We start from the raw sequence: 14,159 nt of genomic DNA, 5'->3' as shown, positions 1-14,159 counted from the left end.
CTCACCTTTTCTCTCCCCTTACTCTCCTCCCTCCTTTTCTCTCCCCCTTGCTTCCTTCCCTTTCTCCCCTTACTTTCCTCACATTCCTCCCCTCTCTCTCTTTTCTCTCCCCCTTGCTTCCTTCTCTTCCTCCCATCTTTTCTCCCCCCCTCTCTCCTCTCTTCGTCCTTCTCTCTGTATCAAACTGTATAATCTACAGCCCTCTTTGCTCTATGCCTCTCCTCCTCTCACCCCCCCGCCCCGCCCGCCCCGCCTCACCCTTCTTAATATGATGTAAAAAGCTAATCGCATGCAAATGTCTGTTGTCCCGGTAACCAGGCCTGAAAAATCCCTTTGATGTTTCCCCCGACTCATTCTCTTCACGTTCCCTTTGTTCCGCACAGTCTCGCTGCTTTGTCAACATCGCCCCCTTTTTACCCCTCTCTCTCCCTCTCCCTCTCTCTCTCTCTCTCTCTCTCCCCGCCCTCTCTCTCTCCTATAGCCCTTCTGCTCGCTCGCCCTTAGTCTCTTCACAAAAAGAGAAAAACCCAACTCCACTTTTTGTGTCTCCTCGTTCTGTATAAGCCTCTCGTCTATTCTTGTCGTTTTCTCTCTCTCTTCACTCTCTTTCTCTCTCTCTCTCTCTCTCTCTCTCTCCCGCGGCCCCTAGAATGTGCCTCTCCCCGTGTCTGTCTGCCCCGTATTTCCCATAATTCCCACCTACTGTCTTGTGTCTAGTTCCTGTGGCCCCCCCCCTTTCCCCGGCGAGCGCTCTGTGAAAGCCTTTATCTGTCGTTGCTGTGTGTCGACCCGTCGCTCGCCCCCCTCGCTCTCGGAGAATTTGATCCCCCCCCCAGAAACTATTGGATGCGGCGTTTTGGTGCTGCCGCGGCGCTGGAGTTGTCCGGTCGCGAGTCGGCGGCGGCGGCGAGAGCGCAGCTGGAGGCGACGTCCCGATTCCCCCGAGTTTCGAATCGACGGTTGTTTGGGTTTCGCCGTGAAAAACGGTTTCTTCGCCGAGTGATAAACGGCGATGGTAAAAAACGCGTTGTGGCGTCGACACGGATAAAACGTATGGTAAACGCCATCGACTGTAAAACAAAAAAGTTGATAAAAGTTGTCGGTGAGTACGATTCACGAGTCGTACGTGTTCGTCTTTGGTTCTCTGCAGCTGAAGTGTTTTAATATATTACGATAAAATTACCCCCCAAAAAAGTTTCCTGTTGGTGCAAAGAAAAGTTAACGATAAATATTGAGCTCGTTTAAAGTGATTCAAGTAAAGATCATCGATGAAGAGCTTCGGTTCACGAGTCGTACTTTCATGTTGCTGCGTAACTGTGCCGTTTGTTGCTAGCGCTGCAGCGGCGAACAGCGGGTGACTTACGGGTGACTTAAGGATGACACACGGGTGACACATGGGTGACTTACAGGTGCCTTACAGGTGACACACAGGTGACACATGGGTGACACACGGGTGACTTACAGGTGACTTACAGGTGACACACAGGTGACACATGGGTGACACACGGGTGACTTACAGGTGACTTACAGGTGACACACAGGTGACACATGGGTGACTTACAGGTGACTTACAGGTGACACACAGGTGACACATGGGTGACTTACAGGTGACTTACAGGTGACACACAGGTGACTCACAGGTGACTTACAGGTGACTTACAGGTGACACACAGGTGACACATGGGTGACACACGGGTGACTTACAGGTGACTTACAGGTGACACACAGGTGACACATGGGTGACTTACAGGTGACTTACAGGTGACACACAGGTGACACATGGGTGACTCACAGGTGACTTACAGGTGACACACAGGTGACACATGGGTGACACACGGGTGACTTACAGGTGACTTACAGGTGACACACAGGTGACACATGGGTGACTTACAGGTGACTTACAGGTGACACACAGGTGACACATGGGTGACTCACAGGTGACTTACAGGTGACACACAGGTGACACATGGGTGACACACGGGTGACTTACAGGTGACTTACAGGTGACACACAGGTGACACATGGGTGACTTACAGGTGACACACAGGTGACACATGGGTGACTCACAGGTGACTTACAGGTGACACACAGGTGACACATGGGTGACACACGGGTGACTTACAGGTGACTTACAGGTGACACACAGGTGACACATGGGTGACTTACAGGTGACTTACAGGTGACACACAGGTGACACATGGGTGACTCACAGGTGACTTACAGGTGACACACAGGTGACACACGGGTGACTTACAGGTGACTTACAGGTGACACACAGGTGACACACAGGTGACACACGGGTGACTTACAGGTGACACACGGGTGACACACGGGTGACACACGGGTGACGTACAGGTGACTTACAGGTGACACACAGGTGACACATGGGTGACTTACGGGTGACTTTCGGGTGACACACGGGTGACACATGGGTGACTTACAGGTGACTTACGGGTGACACACAGGTGACACATGGGTGACTTACGGGTGACACACGGGTGACTTACAGGTGACTTACGGGTGACTTACAGGTGACTTACGGGTGACACACGGGTGACTTACAGGTGACACACGAGTGACTTACAGGTGACTTACGGGTGACACACGGGTGACTTACAGGTGACACACGAGTGACTTACAGGTGACTTTCGGGTGACACACGGGTGACACATGGGTGACTTACAGGTGACTTACGGGTGACACACAGATGACTTACGAGCGACTTAAGAGCGACTTACAGCTGATTTACAGGTGCGTTCACCACTACAGCGGCGGCGCTCTCGATCGAGGCTCTCGGACCTTCGAGTGAGTTTCCCTCATCCTCCGGCTGAAGTCCTGACCGCGAATTCCACCCCAGGCTCGCTGAAGGACGGGTCAAATGTCGAGGGCTAATCTCCCTAACGGGGACAATGAGGCTCATCTTGAACCTTTGTCCAGGATTGAGGCCATTTTTGACCCTCGTGCTCTCCTCAGGTCTGGACCGCCCTGCACGACGTGGAAAAGTGTTCGTTTGTTTTATGTTTGGAAATGAAATAGTAAAAAACAGAAGAAAACGCTTTTAACCCGGGCACTATGGTCAAGGGTGGTCCTATTTAAGGATCTCACTCAGAAGCAACCCGAGCCTCTTCTGTTAATGGCAGATTGTGTTTCCGTGGCGAGGGTCCGGCTCACGGGGTCCGACACGTGAGCAGCCGACGTCTCACAAACGTTCACAATATCATAATACGTCATATTGAATTATTGTTTGTCTTTGTGAGGCCGATCTGGCTGAGGCACAAAAAGACATTTAACAGTTCCGTGGTCGTGTGGCTAAAGCTAAAGTAAACGCGACACAACTTTCGGTTTCTGCTCAGCTTTTCCCAAATGTGTTTCCCTCCTCTGCAACTCACATCTCTATGTTAGCTTTGGATTGTAACAGAAGCATTGTGCCCGGGAAAGAGAATAGTTTGGGTCCTGACGTGAACAAGATCAAGCCTTTGGTGACGATATTTGTTTTTGCCGTTTCGTTCTCACCCGAGTCTGCGCTCTCGTTAGCTCGCTCTTGTCCAATCATCTCGCGTTAAATTGCCGTGGAAACTCCGCCCTTCACCGCTCCCATGGCAACGTCCCTTATGTTTAATTCGGGTTTTAATGTGGCGTTTGCGCTAAGTGTGAACAAAGCTAATATTGGGACATGATTGTGTGGAATGGTGTTTCTTGAAGCGCCTGATTTTTGCTTCCACGTAATACTATGTCAAGTATCGCTTTTTCGTTTGTCCGCAGTGATGTGACACGCTCTGCTGCCATCTTGAGGACAAAAGCCGCATGCTCACTGTGGGCACTATCAACAAAAAAGTCTCTGTCACGTCCCCAAAGACGCCGTTTGTCCAGAAATGTGTGACTGTGGTCAGGAGGGACCAGTGGACTTACAGAGGTCACTCCAGACTGAGCTGCTTGTTTCAGGTCGTTAGCAGCTAATGGTAATGCCTGTTTACCTGTTACGGCATGGCTATGCTAATAAACGTTAGCCTACAGTTATAAGGAAATTAATTTCCAACTGTCAAGTTATACTTTGTGCACAAGGAAGAGCAGATGGAATGTTTGTTTCAGGTCGTTAGCAGCTGGCTAATGCTAGTGGCTATGCTGATAGACGTTAGCGTACTCGCAGACAGTTGATATATTTAGTGTTGTATTTTGTGGACGAGGAAGAGCAGATGGAATGTTTGCTGTCGCCGTTGTAAATAAGGATCAAAACCCAGAAATTCTGCCTTCTTCAAGTATCGACCCTTTTGTTTTTCCCTTTTACGCACTGTTTTTTATGACTTTTTTATGAACAGCGAGAGAAGACATTGTGTGTGACGTCATGTGAACTGTTATTGCTACCAATGTGCAAACCTTTTTACGATCAGGAATTTGACCTTGGCGTCATTTCCTACGCTCCATCCAAAATATAAACAATGCATTTCAAAAATTAACTAAAAATGCTGTTTATAGACATTTGTGCGCGATACATCAGTGCGATGACATTTCTTATACATCACGACTTCTCTGGCAATGTGTTTGTTTCATTTATGTATTAAAAAAATCAGATTTATGCTTTTATTTGTTTACATTATATATTAATTTAAACCAACGGTGAATATGTAATTAAAAAACCACACTCGTCGCAAAGATTTTGAAAACACAATCCAGTTTTATTTCAACAATATAAAAAAACACACACAAAAAAACAGAAAAATAAAGAAAATAAAACACAACATTCATCACGCATTTTATAAACATTTGCTATAAAAATGTAAACATTGGGCTGGAAAACGGTAAGAAAAGGTGGAAAGGACGAAGAAGTTTGTGCGCGCGCGAGAAACGCGCCGCGCGCGCGATCTCGAATATGACAATCCATACGCGGGCGTAAGAATGAAAGATGGACTTCATTACCGCGCCTCCAATATAACGCAATGTACCATACAGCTACCGGCGGCGCGCAGAACAGGCTTCTCCAACCAAACAAATTACATATTGATTCGGTAACAGCTCAATAGCCATTTACAATTTCTGAATTTGGATGCAGATCTGATACCGCGCTGACCTCCCCCATCGCCGCCGCCGCCGCCGCCAACGCCGCGATAGAAACCAAGACTTTTTTAAGATTTGTACCTCGTCTTCCTTCCTTTCTTTCTTTCTTTGTGTGTGTGTGTGTGAGTTCGATGCTCCCATTTTCCAATCACGCCGCGCTGATTGGTTTCACCCGCAAGAACGCGCCACGCCATCAAATATTAACTGCTTCCCTCGTATGCAATATTCACACCTCAAGATGTCGTGTTTTATACGGCTACAGTGAAACGTGTAAAGCGCCAAAAAACAAAACAACAAAACGACCGGCCGTTTGGGGGATTTGAGCGCCGTAAATCTGGACGCGAGCGCGCGGAATGTGTCGCCGCGGCAGCTGAAGTTTAAGGGTGAATTCTTAGGTCGTGATCGAGGGTTGAAGGGAAAGAAGGGTTTCTAGATTGATGTGAATTTTGTGTTGGAGAATTGTTTGTTTGGCTGTTCTTTTGGGATGAAACATTGTTACAAAAAGAGATGAAAATGGTTATTTTTAGAGTTGACAAGTTAAATGATTGTTTCTTTTGTACACTGAGTTTTTAAAAAAAATCAAATGACCAAATAAAGATTGAAATATGATGACTGAAGGCTTTGGGATGAAGAATATTTATTTAAAAAGTGTATTATTGAGGAAAATCAGAACATTTTTAGACGATGTTTATTCTTTTTTTGACAGTTTGATTTGATAATGTTGTTGTCTTTGTTATAAAAGGTCTTTTCATGTGTTTTAGAGTCTGTATTGTCCGGATAACAATAAACTAAAGTATTTCATGATTGACATTGATTCCGTTTACAAAAACATGTACATGTCGATCTGTTTTACAGTTTAAAAATCCTTTCCCAAAGAATAAAAATGGACAAACAATGGCAGAATAACAACTGATAATATTTATTTTTGTTGATGAACGGCCATAAATCATGCTGTGGGTTTGGTTTTTGAGTAAAAGGAACATTAATCTTGGCTTTCTGCTGCTGAGGACACATTTTGTTGTCTCTTTTGATTGATTTGACTTTCTGTAAAGTGTCCAATTGACCAAACAATAAAAGAGCTAAATAAGTTTAACTCTGTGTGAAGAAGGTGACACTTTAGACGTGAAGCAAGTTCTGTTTAGCCCTGGTTTAGACTTGGTTTAGTCTCTGGTTTAGACCTGGTTTAGTCTCTGGTTTAATCCTGGTTTAGTCCTGGTTTAAACCTGGTTTATACCTGGTTTGGACCTGGTTTAGTCCTGGTTTAGACCTGGTTTAGTCTCTGGTTTAATCCTGGTTTAGTCCCTGGTTTAGTCCTGGTTTAGTCCCTGGTTTAGTCCTGGTTTAAACCTGGTTTATACCTGGTTTGGACCTGGTTTAGTCCTGGTTTAGTTCTTTTTTAGTCCTGGCTTAGTTCTCTTTTAGTCCTGGCTTAGTTCTCTTTTAATATTGGTTTAGTCCTGGTTTAGTTCTCTTTTAGTCCTGGCTTAGTTCTCTTTTAATATTGGTTTAGTCCTGGTTTAGTTCTTTTTTAGTCCTGGCTTAGTTCTCTTTTAGTCCTGGCTTAGTTCTCTTTTAATATTGGTTTAGTTCTCTTTTAGTCCTGGTTAAGTTCTTTTTTAGCTCCGCTTTAGTTCCCTTGTATGAACGCGACAGCAGGAATGTTCCACACTGTCTCTTTAAAGCCTTGTGACGCGTCGCCGTGAGAAACCCACAAACATCTTGGTTTCCTGAAGAACATTACAAACCAATAAATCTGTTAAACGCCAAAATCCTCCGGCACAGAAAGACACGACTGCGATTGTTGCGCGCGGCTCTGTTCAGACCGTTCAGACTCGCCGCATATTCAAATACATAAAGATTTAATAAGAGGCCGAGGTTAAGCCGCCTCTCGGGGAACAAAGGTCATTATAGCTTTTAATTCATCTTTCATTTTATCCAACGTCTCAGTGTTTTAAAGAGCACCTACTTTACGTCCTCTACTGCAGGAAAACACCTTTTACTCTGTGCAGCACGTCGTAAAAGACTTTTCTGATTATTACTGGAGTAGTCCTGGTTTAATCCTGGTTTAGACCTGGTTTAGTCCTGGTTTAGTTCTCTTTTAGTCTGGTTTAGTCCTGGTTTAGTTATCTTATAGTCCTGGTTTAGACCTGGTTTAGTCCTGGTTTAGTCCTGGTTTAGACCTGGTTTAGACCTGGTTTAGTCCTGGTTTATTTCTGGTTTAGTCCTAGTTTAGTTATCTTATAGTCCTGGTTTAGACCTGGTTTAGTCCTGGTTTAGTCCTGGTTTAGTCCTGGTTTAGACCTGGTTTAGTCCTGGTTTAGTTCTCTTTTAGTCCGGTTTAGTCCTGGTTTAGTTATCTTATAGTCCTGGTTTAGACCTGGTTTAGTCCTGGTTTATTTCTGGTTTAGTCCTAGTTTAGTTCTCTTTTAGTTCTGTTTAGTCCTGGTTTAGTTATCTTATAGTCCTGGTTTAGACCTGGTTTAGTCCTGGTTTATTTCTGGTTTAGTCCTGGTTTAGTTCTCTTTTAGTCCGGTTTAGTCCTGGTTTAGTTATCTTATAGTCCTGGTTTAGACCTGGTTTAGTCCTGGTTTATTCCTGGTTTAGACCTGGTTTAGACCTGGTTTAGTCCTGGTTTAGTTCTCTTTTAGTCCGGTTTAGTCCTGGTTTAGACCTGGTTTAGTCCTGGTTTAATTCTCTTTTAGTCCTGGGTTAGTCCTGGTTTAGTCCTCTTATAGTCCTGGTTTAGTTCTCTTATAGTCCTGGTTTAGACCTGGTTTAGTCCAGGTTTAATTCTCTTTTAGTCCTGCTTTAATTCTCTTTTAGTCCTGGTTTAGTTCTCTTATAGTCCTGGTTTAGTCCTGGTTTAATTCTCTTTTATTCCAGTAGGTTGTAAAAGTATATTACATAAAAACACATACCCTGCATGTTTTTGTACAGTTTTTGTCCTTTTGTAAGTTCTAAAACACAAAGAACAGAAAGAAGTAATGTACGCGCGGCTTTACGACACGTCAGGCGTTCACTGCGTCATCGCTCCACCTACTGGCGGCGGAGGGAAAGTGAACGAAAGCTAGCTTGCCCCGGACATCCCAGGCGCTGGTGCTCAGAGCGGGCGACGATCCGCGGACTTCAAAAACGGGGCAAGAAACCGAGCGCCATCGAACAAATACATATCCAGGCGTGTTTTTGACGCAACGATGTTATAAAACGCTTCAAACCTCGATAAAACGGGTACATTTAGCATAATATCTGATCGTTAGCGTCGTTATCCTGACGCAACGTTCAAAGCAGTCAGGAAAAAAAGCGCGTTTTTACAAATTCCGAGCGACAATTTCAGAAAAAATATTGTTTTAGGGAGAAAATATACACTTAAAATATACACGTAAAATATACACGTAAAATATACACGTATGCTGAACCTTTTGCATTTGTGTCGTTGCCGCATTTAATTGTAGTAATTAGGATCCGCTCAACTGACAATTGTGCCCGTTTGACGCTTTCAAAAATCCCACCTGGACGGGTGCGACATTGAACTTTGTGCCAGTGTTTGTTTGAGGTGAATGGGCCCCGTGAATGGGCCCCGTGAACGCCGCGATGACGGAGCCGCAAACCGAGTCAAAAACGTCAGCATTTCGACAGTTTCAAGGCCAATTCTATGACAGAAAAACTATAGGCGGTTCGGAATGTTACGACGTGAACTCGAGCCAAGAGCGTTTGATTGAAAAGCTCTTTGAATAATTGCAACGGCGCCAACAAAAAATACATTCAATCTCTCGACATTCCTCCCCGTTTGATGGCGAAAACCGTTTTAGTTTACGGACCGACTTCAGAAAAACAACGGTTTGTATAGAAAAGACGCCCGCTTTAAACCTTTGGCGTCAAACTTTACGATCCCGATTTGGACAATTTCGCCGCGCGTTCAGGTCGTTTTTATGTTTCACCGGCTTTTTTGCGCAGGCTTTTCCTTCATATAAACTGTATTTTACTCCAGTAGAAAATATTAAGACGATATTATGTCAGTTCAACAAGTAAAACGAGAGAAACGTGTGTCTTGTTTCTGCATTTTTTCCAGTAAACGATGTGCAACGATATTAAAATTTGTATAGAAAAGACGTAGCGCAGACGCCCGCTTTAAACCGTTGGCGTGTACGCGGTGGATCTTTGTGTGGAACAAGCGCGGACATGAACCGTTTTTTTAAAAAGCGTTCAGAGACGGCGTAAAATGCGACTAAAACAAAAGCGTAGGAAGGTTACATTTTGTCAGCCGGACCCTATTAACCCTAAAGGTTTTTAGGGTTAATAGCGTTCGTATTACGCAGACATGAAAATAAGTCATGTGTCACACGCTGTACCTGATGTTCACGTTTTGAAAACATAAAAAAACCTCAAATAAAAGCGTTAATTTGAACGTTTTTGTGGCGGTTCGCTTACTTAACCACTCAGAGCCTCTTAATGACTCACTGCGATGAGTTTGTAAGCGCTTTTTCACAGAATTTCAGGAGCGAGTTGTGTCGTCGCGCTAATGCTGATGATGGCTAGCATTCTAACGGCGCTCTCCCTGCTCGGCGGACATTTAAACGCGCTGTAGTTAGACGCGGACGGCGCGCAGCGTTTTCATTTTGCTTGTACAATAAATCTGTGCTGGGGCAGATTTAACTTAACGTGACAAAAAATAAAAGATGAATAGCGTTACAAGTAGAAAGTGTTGCTAATCAGATGTAGTTGAAGCGCCCCCTACAGGTCGGACGACTCATTGAACTAAAATGCAGTTACGGTAAATGTATTTTGAATTTTGCGAAAAATGTTATTTCACTTCCTGTTTATAATTGATGACATCACACTAGGAAATTACCCATCAAATTTGACGAATACAAACATATGAGAGCGACTTTTATTTTTATTGAATTAATGTTTAGAAAGTCAAAAAAGTTGTGTAATTTACTCAGAAACTTTGGCTGGAATGAGTGTCCCTGGTGTGATGTCACTTCCTGTCATTTTCTACACATTTTTCAAAATTTTCTCCACAAATACCTGCTCGATTGGTGTAAAACTATCATTTATATGTACAATTTTTATATGTATAAATTACACCAAATAAAGTCAAAATTTTAAAATGGTAAAACCTGTCATAGGCACTTTAAAATCCGAAAAGCGTCATTTTCAGTTTTGTTGATCCCATATTTTTTTTTTTTTTTTGGAGAGAAAGATAAAACTATTATTCTTTAGTATCCAGTATATTTAATGAATGGATCATCTCCATTTTAGAACAGGGAGTTTGTTCTACGGCTGCACAATAAATCGGATTTGGCGCAGTTATCAAATCGCAAAGACGGCCATCATTAAAGCTAACAGAATGTCCACGGCAAAGAACAAAATATCTCGTCGTTTTAATGGTAAAATGTTGTCATACTTGTACTTTAGACCTTAACGTTCAAGAAAAGACTGAAACGGGAACGAAAAAAACGACCGCTCGTGTCCCGCGCTTAATTTTAAAATCTAAACGCTCTGTAACGCTCTGAGATTTCCTCCAAACGTTCAAAAGTGCCACGTAAATAAATAAAACTAATCATTATTCAAACTTGGCGTGCATATTCGCCCGACTCTTCACAACTGTACGATACGTCACAAAACATTGTATTGCTTTCCCAGATCAACAGAAGCTTTTGTTGTTGTTGTTGTTTACACGTTAAACCGCTCGCTAACGACATAATCACTTCAGTAAACGCGCATTAATCCCGGGTAATAGCATTAGCCGCGTCCGTCCGACATGAGGCGGGGCGTGCGGCGCGCGGAGTCGCTCGAGTGTAACCTTTAGCGGCGCGTTCGGGGTCTGAAGCTAAAATGGCGACGGCAGCGACGACGACGGCGGCGAGTGTTTGAAAGCTCATTTACATAGATCCAATCTCACCTCGTTTGAGCCGAGACGGAGGCGACGAGGGTGAAAGAAAAAAACACACACACAAAAAACACAACAGCGTCCGTAAAATGTCCGCACGCTAATCCAGATCCGTGAAGCGAAATGTCAGCGTGTGAGCGGAGGCGGGCACTATTGACGCGCACCAATCCCTCGATATTACGGATTATCCCGGTGATTATTGTCCCGGAGTTCAGTCGATATTCAGATAACGCGCCGGAAATGTGCCAAAAAACGCGCCCAGGAAATGTACTTTTGGCGGTAAAACGAAGCGTCAAAGTGCGGACGCTTTTACGATCCCGATTACGATTTCGCCGCACGTTCAGGTCGTTTTTATGTTTCATCGGCTCTTTTTGCACGGGCTTTTCCTTCAAATATAATGTATTTTACTCCAGTCAAAAAGACGCAGCGTGTTCTAATCATCGCATCGATAATATTCTTTTTTTTTTCAGATTTCTCCGCGGTAAAATGTCGAAAAAACGCATTATCGATATCGCGCAGAGCTGTATGGATAATATGCCGTGACTTTTTGGAATCAAATCAATGTTAAAAGAGTGTGAAAGCTTCTTCTGAGCTGAGTTGATACTGTGCCTTAAGTAAAGCGCGTGAAACACACGACTTTACCTACAATATATTTCTGAAACTTTGAAAACAGCAAAGTTATAAAGGTATGTAACTGCATTTAATGTTGTGTTTATTACGACAACGATTATTTCTATTGTGCATTGAGATTTTAAATACGTTTTCAAGCATTATTGGTGAAAATCTCTCTCTTTTCTGACAATTTGGGTCCGTATATCGTCCAGGAAACGATTCCAACGATCGAAATGGGATTATTTGAATAGTCGACTGCTCTTGGTCCAATGAATCGTCGCAGTCCAGTTTTTTAATACAATTATTGAATCTTTGCTTAGTTGTTGTGCCTTTAAACTCTTCAACAAATGTACGAAAAATGTACTTTTGAAACAGAACTGAGCTTCAAGATGGGCTCCACGTACAGCGTCTTCCAGAAACGCAGTTCTTTAATTTTTTTAGTAGATTAATCGGTCGATGTGTCTTGGTCGATCCGCATTTTTATTAGTCAAATTTTTCTGGGATTCTGAGGATTTGTGGTTGAATGAGTTGAATTGAGTTTATTTTTTTTTCGTGGGACGTTCGCAGTCTTTTGTGAGCGCAGATTGTCAGATATTTGGAGTGTAGAGACGTGAAAAGGCGCTAAATCTGATTTTTACCGTCTTAAAAGTGTGAAAAACGGGACTAGCTCGTTTCAAACTGTTTTGCTGAAGTTTAAATGTATTTATCACTTTCCTAACTGGCAACACAACTATTCACCGTCCACAAGCGTTTTTCACAACTTTCCGAGGCCGGGGCAGAGTTTTGCCGTCATGCTAAAGCGAACAACAACTAGCTAGCATGCTAACAGCACACTTCCTGCTTCATGGAGAATAAAACCATCAATAATTAACCACAAATAAAGCGCTGTCGATGCTTTTACAATATACTGTCTCTGTACGCAGGTAAAACAGATGTCACTTTATTAAATACAAAAAATGTAGTACAGTCGCTTTGATGTTAGCCTCTGTTAGCTTTTGATGTTAGCCTCGGTTAGCTTTTGATGTTAGCCTCTGTTAGCTTTTGATGTTAGCCTCTGTTAGCTTTTGATGTTAGCCTCTGTTAGCTTTTGATGTTAGCCTCTGTTAGCTTTTGCCTGCTCCATTTTGTCATTTTAGTCGATAAATTGATGTGCAAAGCTTGTCTAAAGAGTCTCATTAGTCGACCACAGCCCAGTGCTCGGCGATATTCACAACAATGAATGTCTCGATACGTTTATAGAGTAACTGCCGATATTATGTCAGTTTAACAAGTAAAACGAGAGAAACGTGTGTCTTGTTTCTGCATTTTGTCCAGTAAACGATGTGCAACAATGTTAAAATTTTGCATATTTTCTAAACAACGGGGGCTGCAGTCGACTAAAGACGTGCCCCGTGCAGCGACACATCGACTCAAACGGGGCGTGGCACTGGCAAACGCTCTCAAAACTCTAAAGTATCCACAGTATCCAATTAATGAATAAAAAAGCAAAAATTTTTACAGAGAAATACCACAAAATCGCGCAATCGTTTGAGAAAAAAGGAAGAATAAAGTCTCAAAACTCCGACCGCAACTCACAATGACCCAACAAATCCTTAAATAAATACTCGACTGAGACGCCATCGACGATTAATCGACAAAAGACCCTCAACAACAAACGACCTTCATGACATCACACGTTTTCCGATACATTGCCCACCTCTACCTGCCATATAACCTTCACAATTTGTCATTTTCTTTACATTTGTCTTTCTTTTTTTGGGGACACATCTTCACTTCCTGTTTGGGCCCGCCGCCGCCGGACAATGGCAGCTCTGTGCGCCCTCGAGTGCCTTTCGGTGTCAGTGACTCCGCGGGCAACTGAGACCGGCAGATCCAAAATGGCGGCGAGCGCAGAGTGGGGAAAGGCAGAAGGAGGAAGAGGAGGAGGGAACAGTCCCGCTGGCGTTTGACACGAGGCTAAACAGGCGCATCTGATCGCTTGTGTTTTGTGGGAGGCGGCTTTTCTTTGGAGATTTGTGGCGGAACCAAAAAATTACAAGGAGAAAAAAAAAAAAAAAACACCACAGAAGAGTTTTTTTTTGGTCATTTTGGAGACGTTCCCGACTTCTCCGGTTTAGAGTCTGCAAGTGGCGTTCGGGATGAGACAGATCTTCGTCCAGTTTCTGCACGAGAAGAAGAAAACAATTCAAGCATGTTTGTTTTTATTGTTTTTATCATTTTTTATGCTTGTTAGGAGTTGCGCTGCTTTTTTATTAACAACAACAGGCGCTAAAAAGTCTTGTTTGGTCAAATTATAAGGCGAATTGGGTCAAACTTGTAGCTTGGAATCGACCCAGAGAATGTTCCTGGGTCAAAGCCAAAGCCAGAATTACCATATTTTCCGGAGTATAAGTCGCACCAGCCAAAAAATGCATAATAGAGAGGAAAAAAACATATACAAGTCTCACTGGAGTATGAAATGCAGTTGCAAGTGTGAAAATAAGAAATAGTATCACATGTAAGTCGCTCTGGAGTATAAGTATATAAGTATAAATATATATAAGTATATGTATAAGTCGCACCCCGGCCAAAACTATGAAAAAAGGTGCGACTTATAGTCCGG

General features: G+C 43.3%; 1 long non-coding RNA gene across 1 annotated transcript; it reads right to left on the bottom strand.

Annotated features, from left to right (window-relative positions):
• Positions 1–4,714: 4,714 nt before the first annotated feature.
• LOC140371752 (uncharacterized) lies at positions 4,715–9,297 on the bottom strand. The gene is made up of 3 exons (XR_011928485.1): positions 7,626–9,297; positions 7,430–7,571; positions 4,715–6,652 (listed from the first exon to the last, which is right to left on the bottom strand). It is a non-coding gene; the product is annotated as an uncharacterized lncRNA (long non-coding RNA).
• Positions 9,298–14,159: the final 4,862 nt, after the last annotated feature.

This window comes from Eucyclogobius newberryi, unplaced genomic scaffold, assembly GCF_026437365.1.
Source record: "Eucyclogobius newberryi isolate DKJ021-1_F unplaced genomic scaffold, fEucNew1.0.hap1 SCAF_22, whole genome shotgun sequence".
NCBI lineage: Eukaryota > Metazoa > Chordata > Actinopteri > Gobiiformes > Gobiidae > Eucyclogobius > Eucyclogobius newberryi.
Note: the sequence above shows the minus strand (reverse complement) of the source record. Positions and strands in the feature narration are given on the sequence as shown.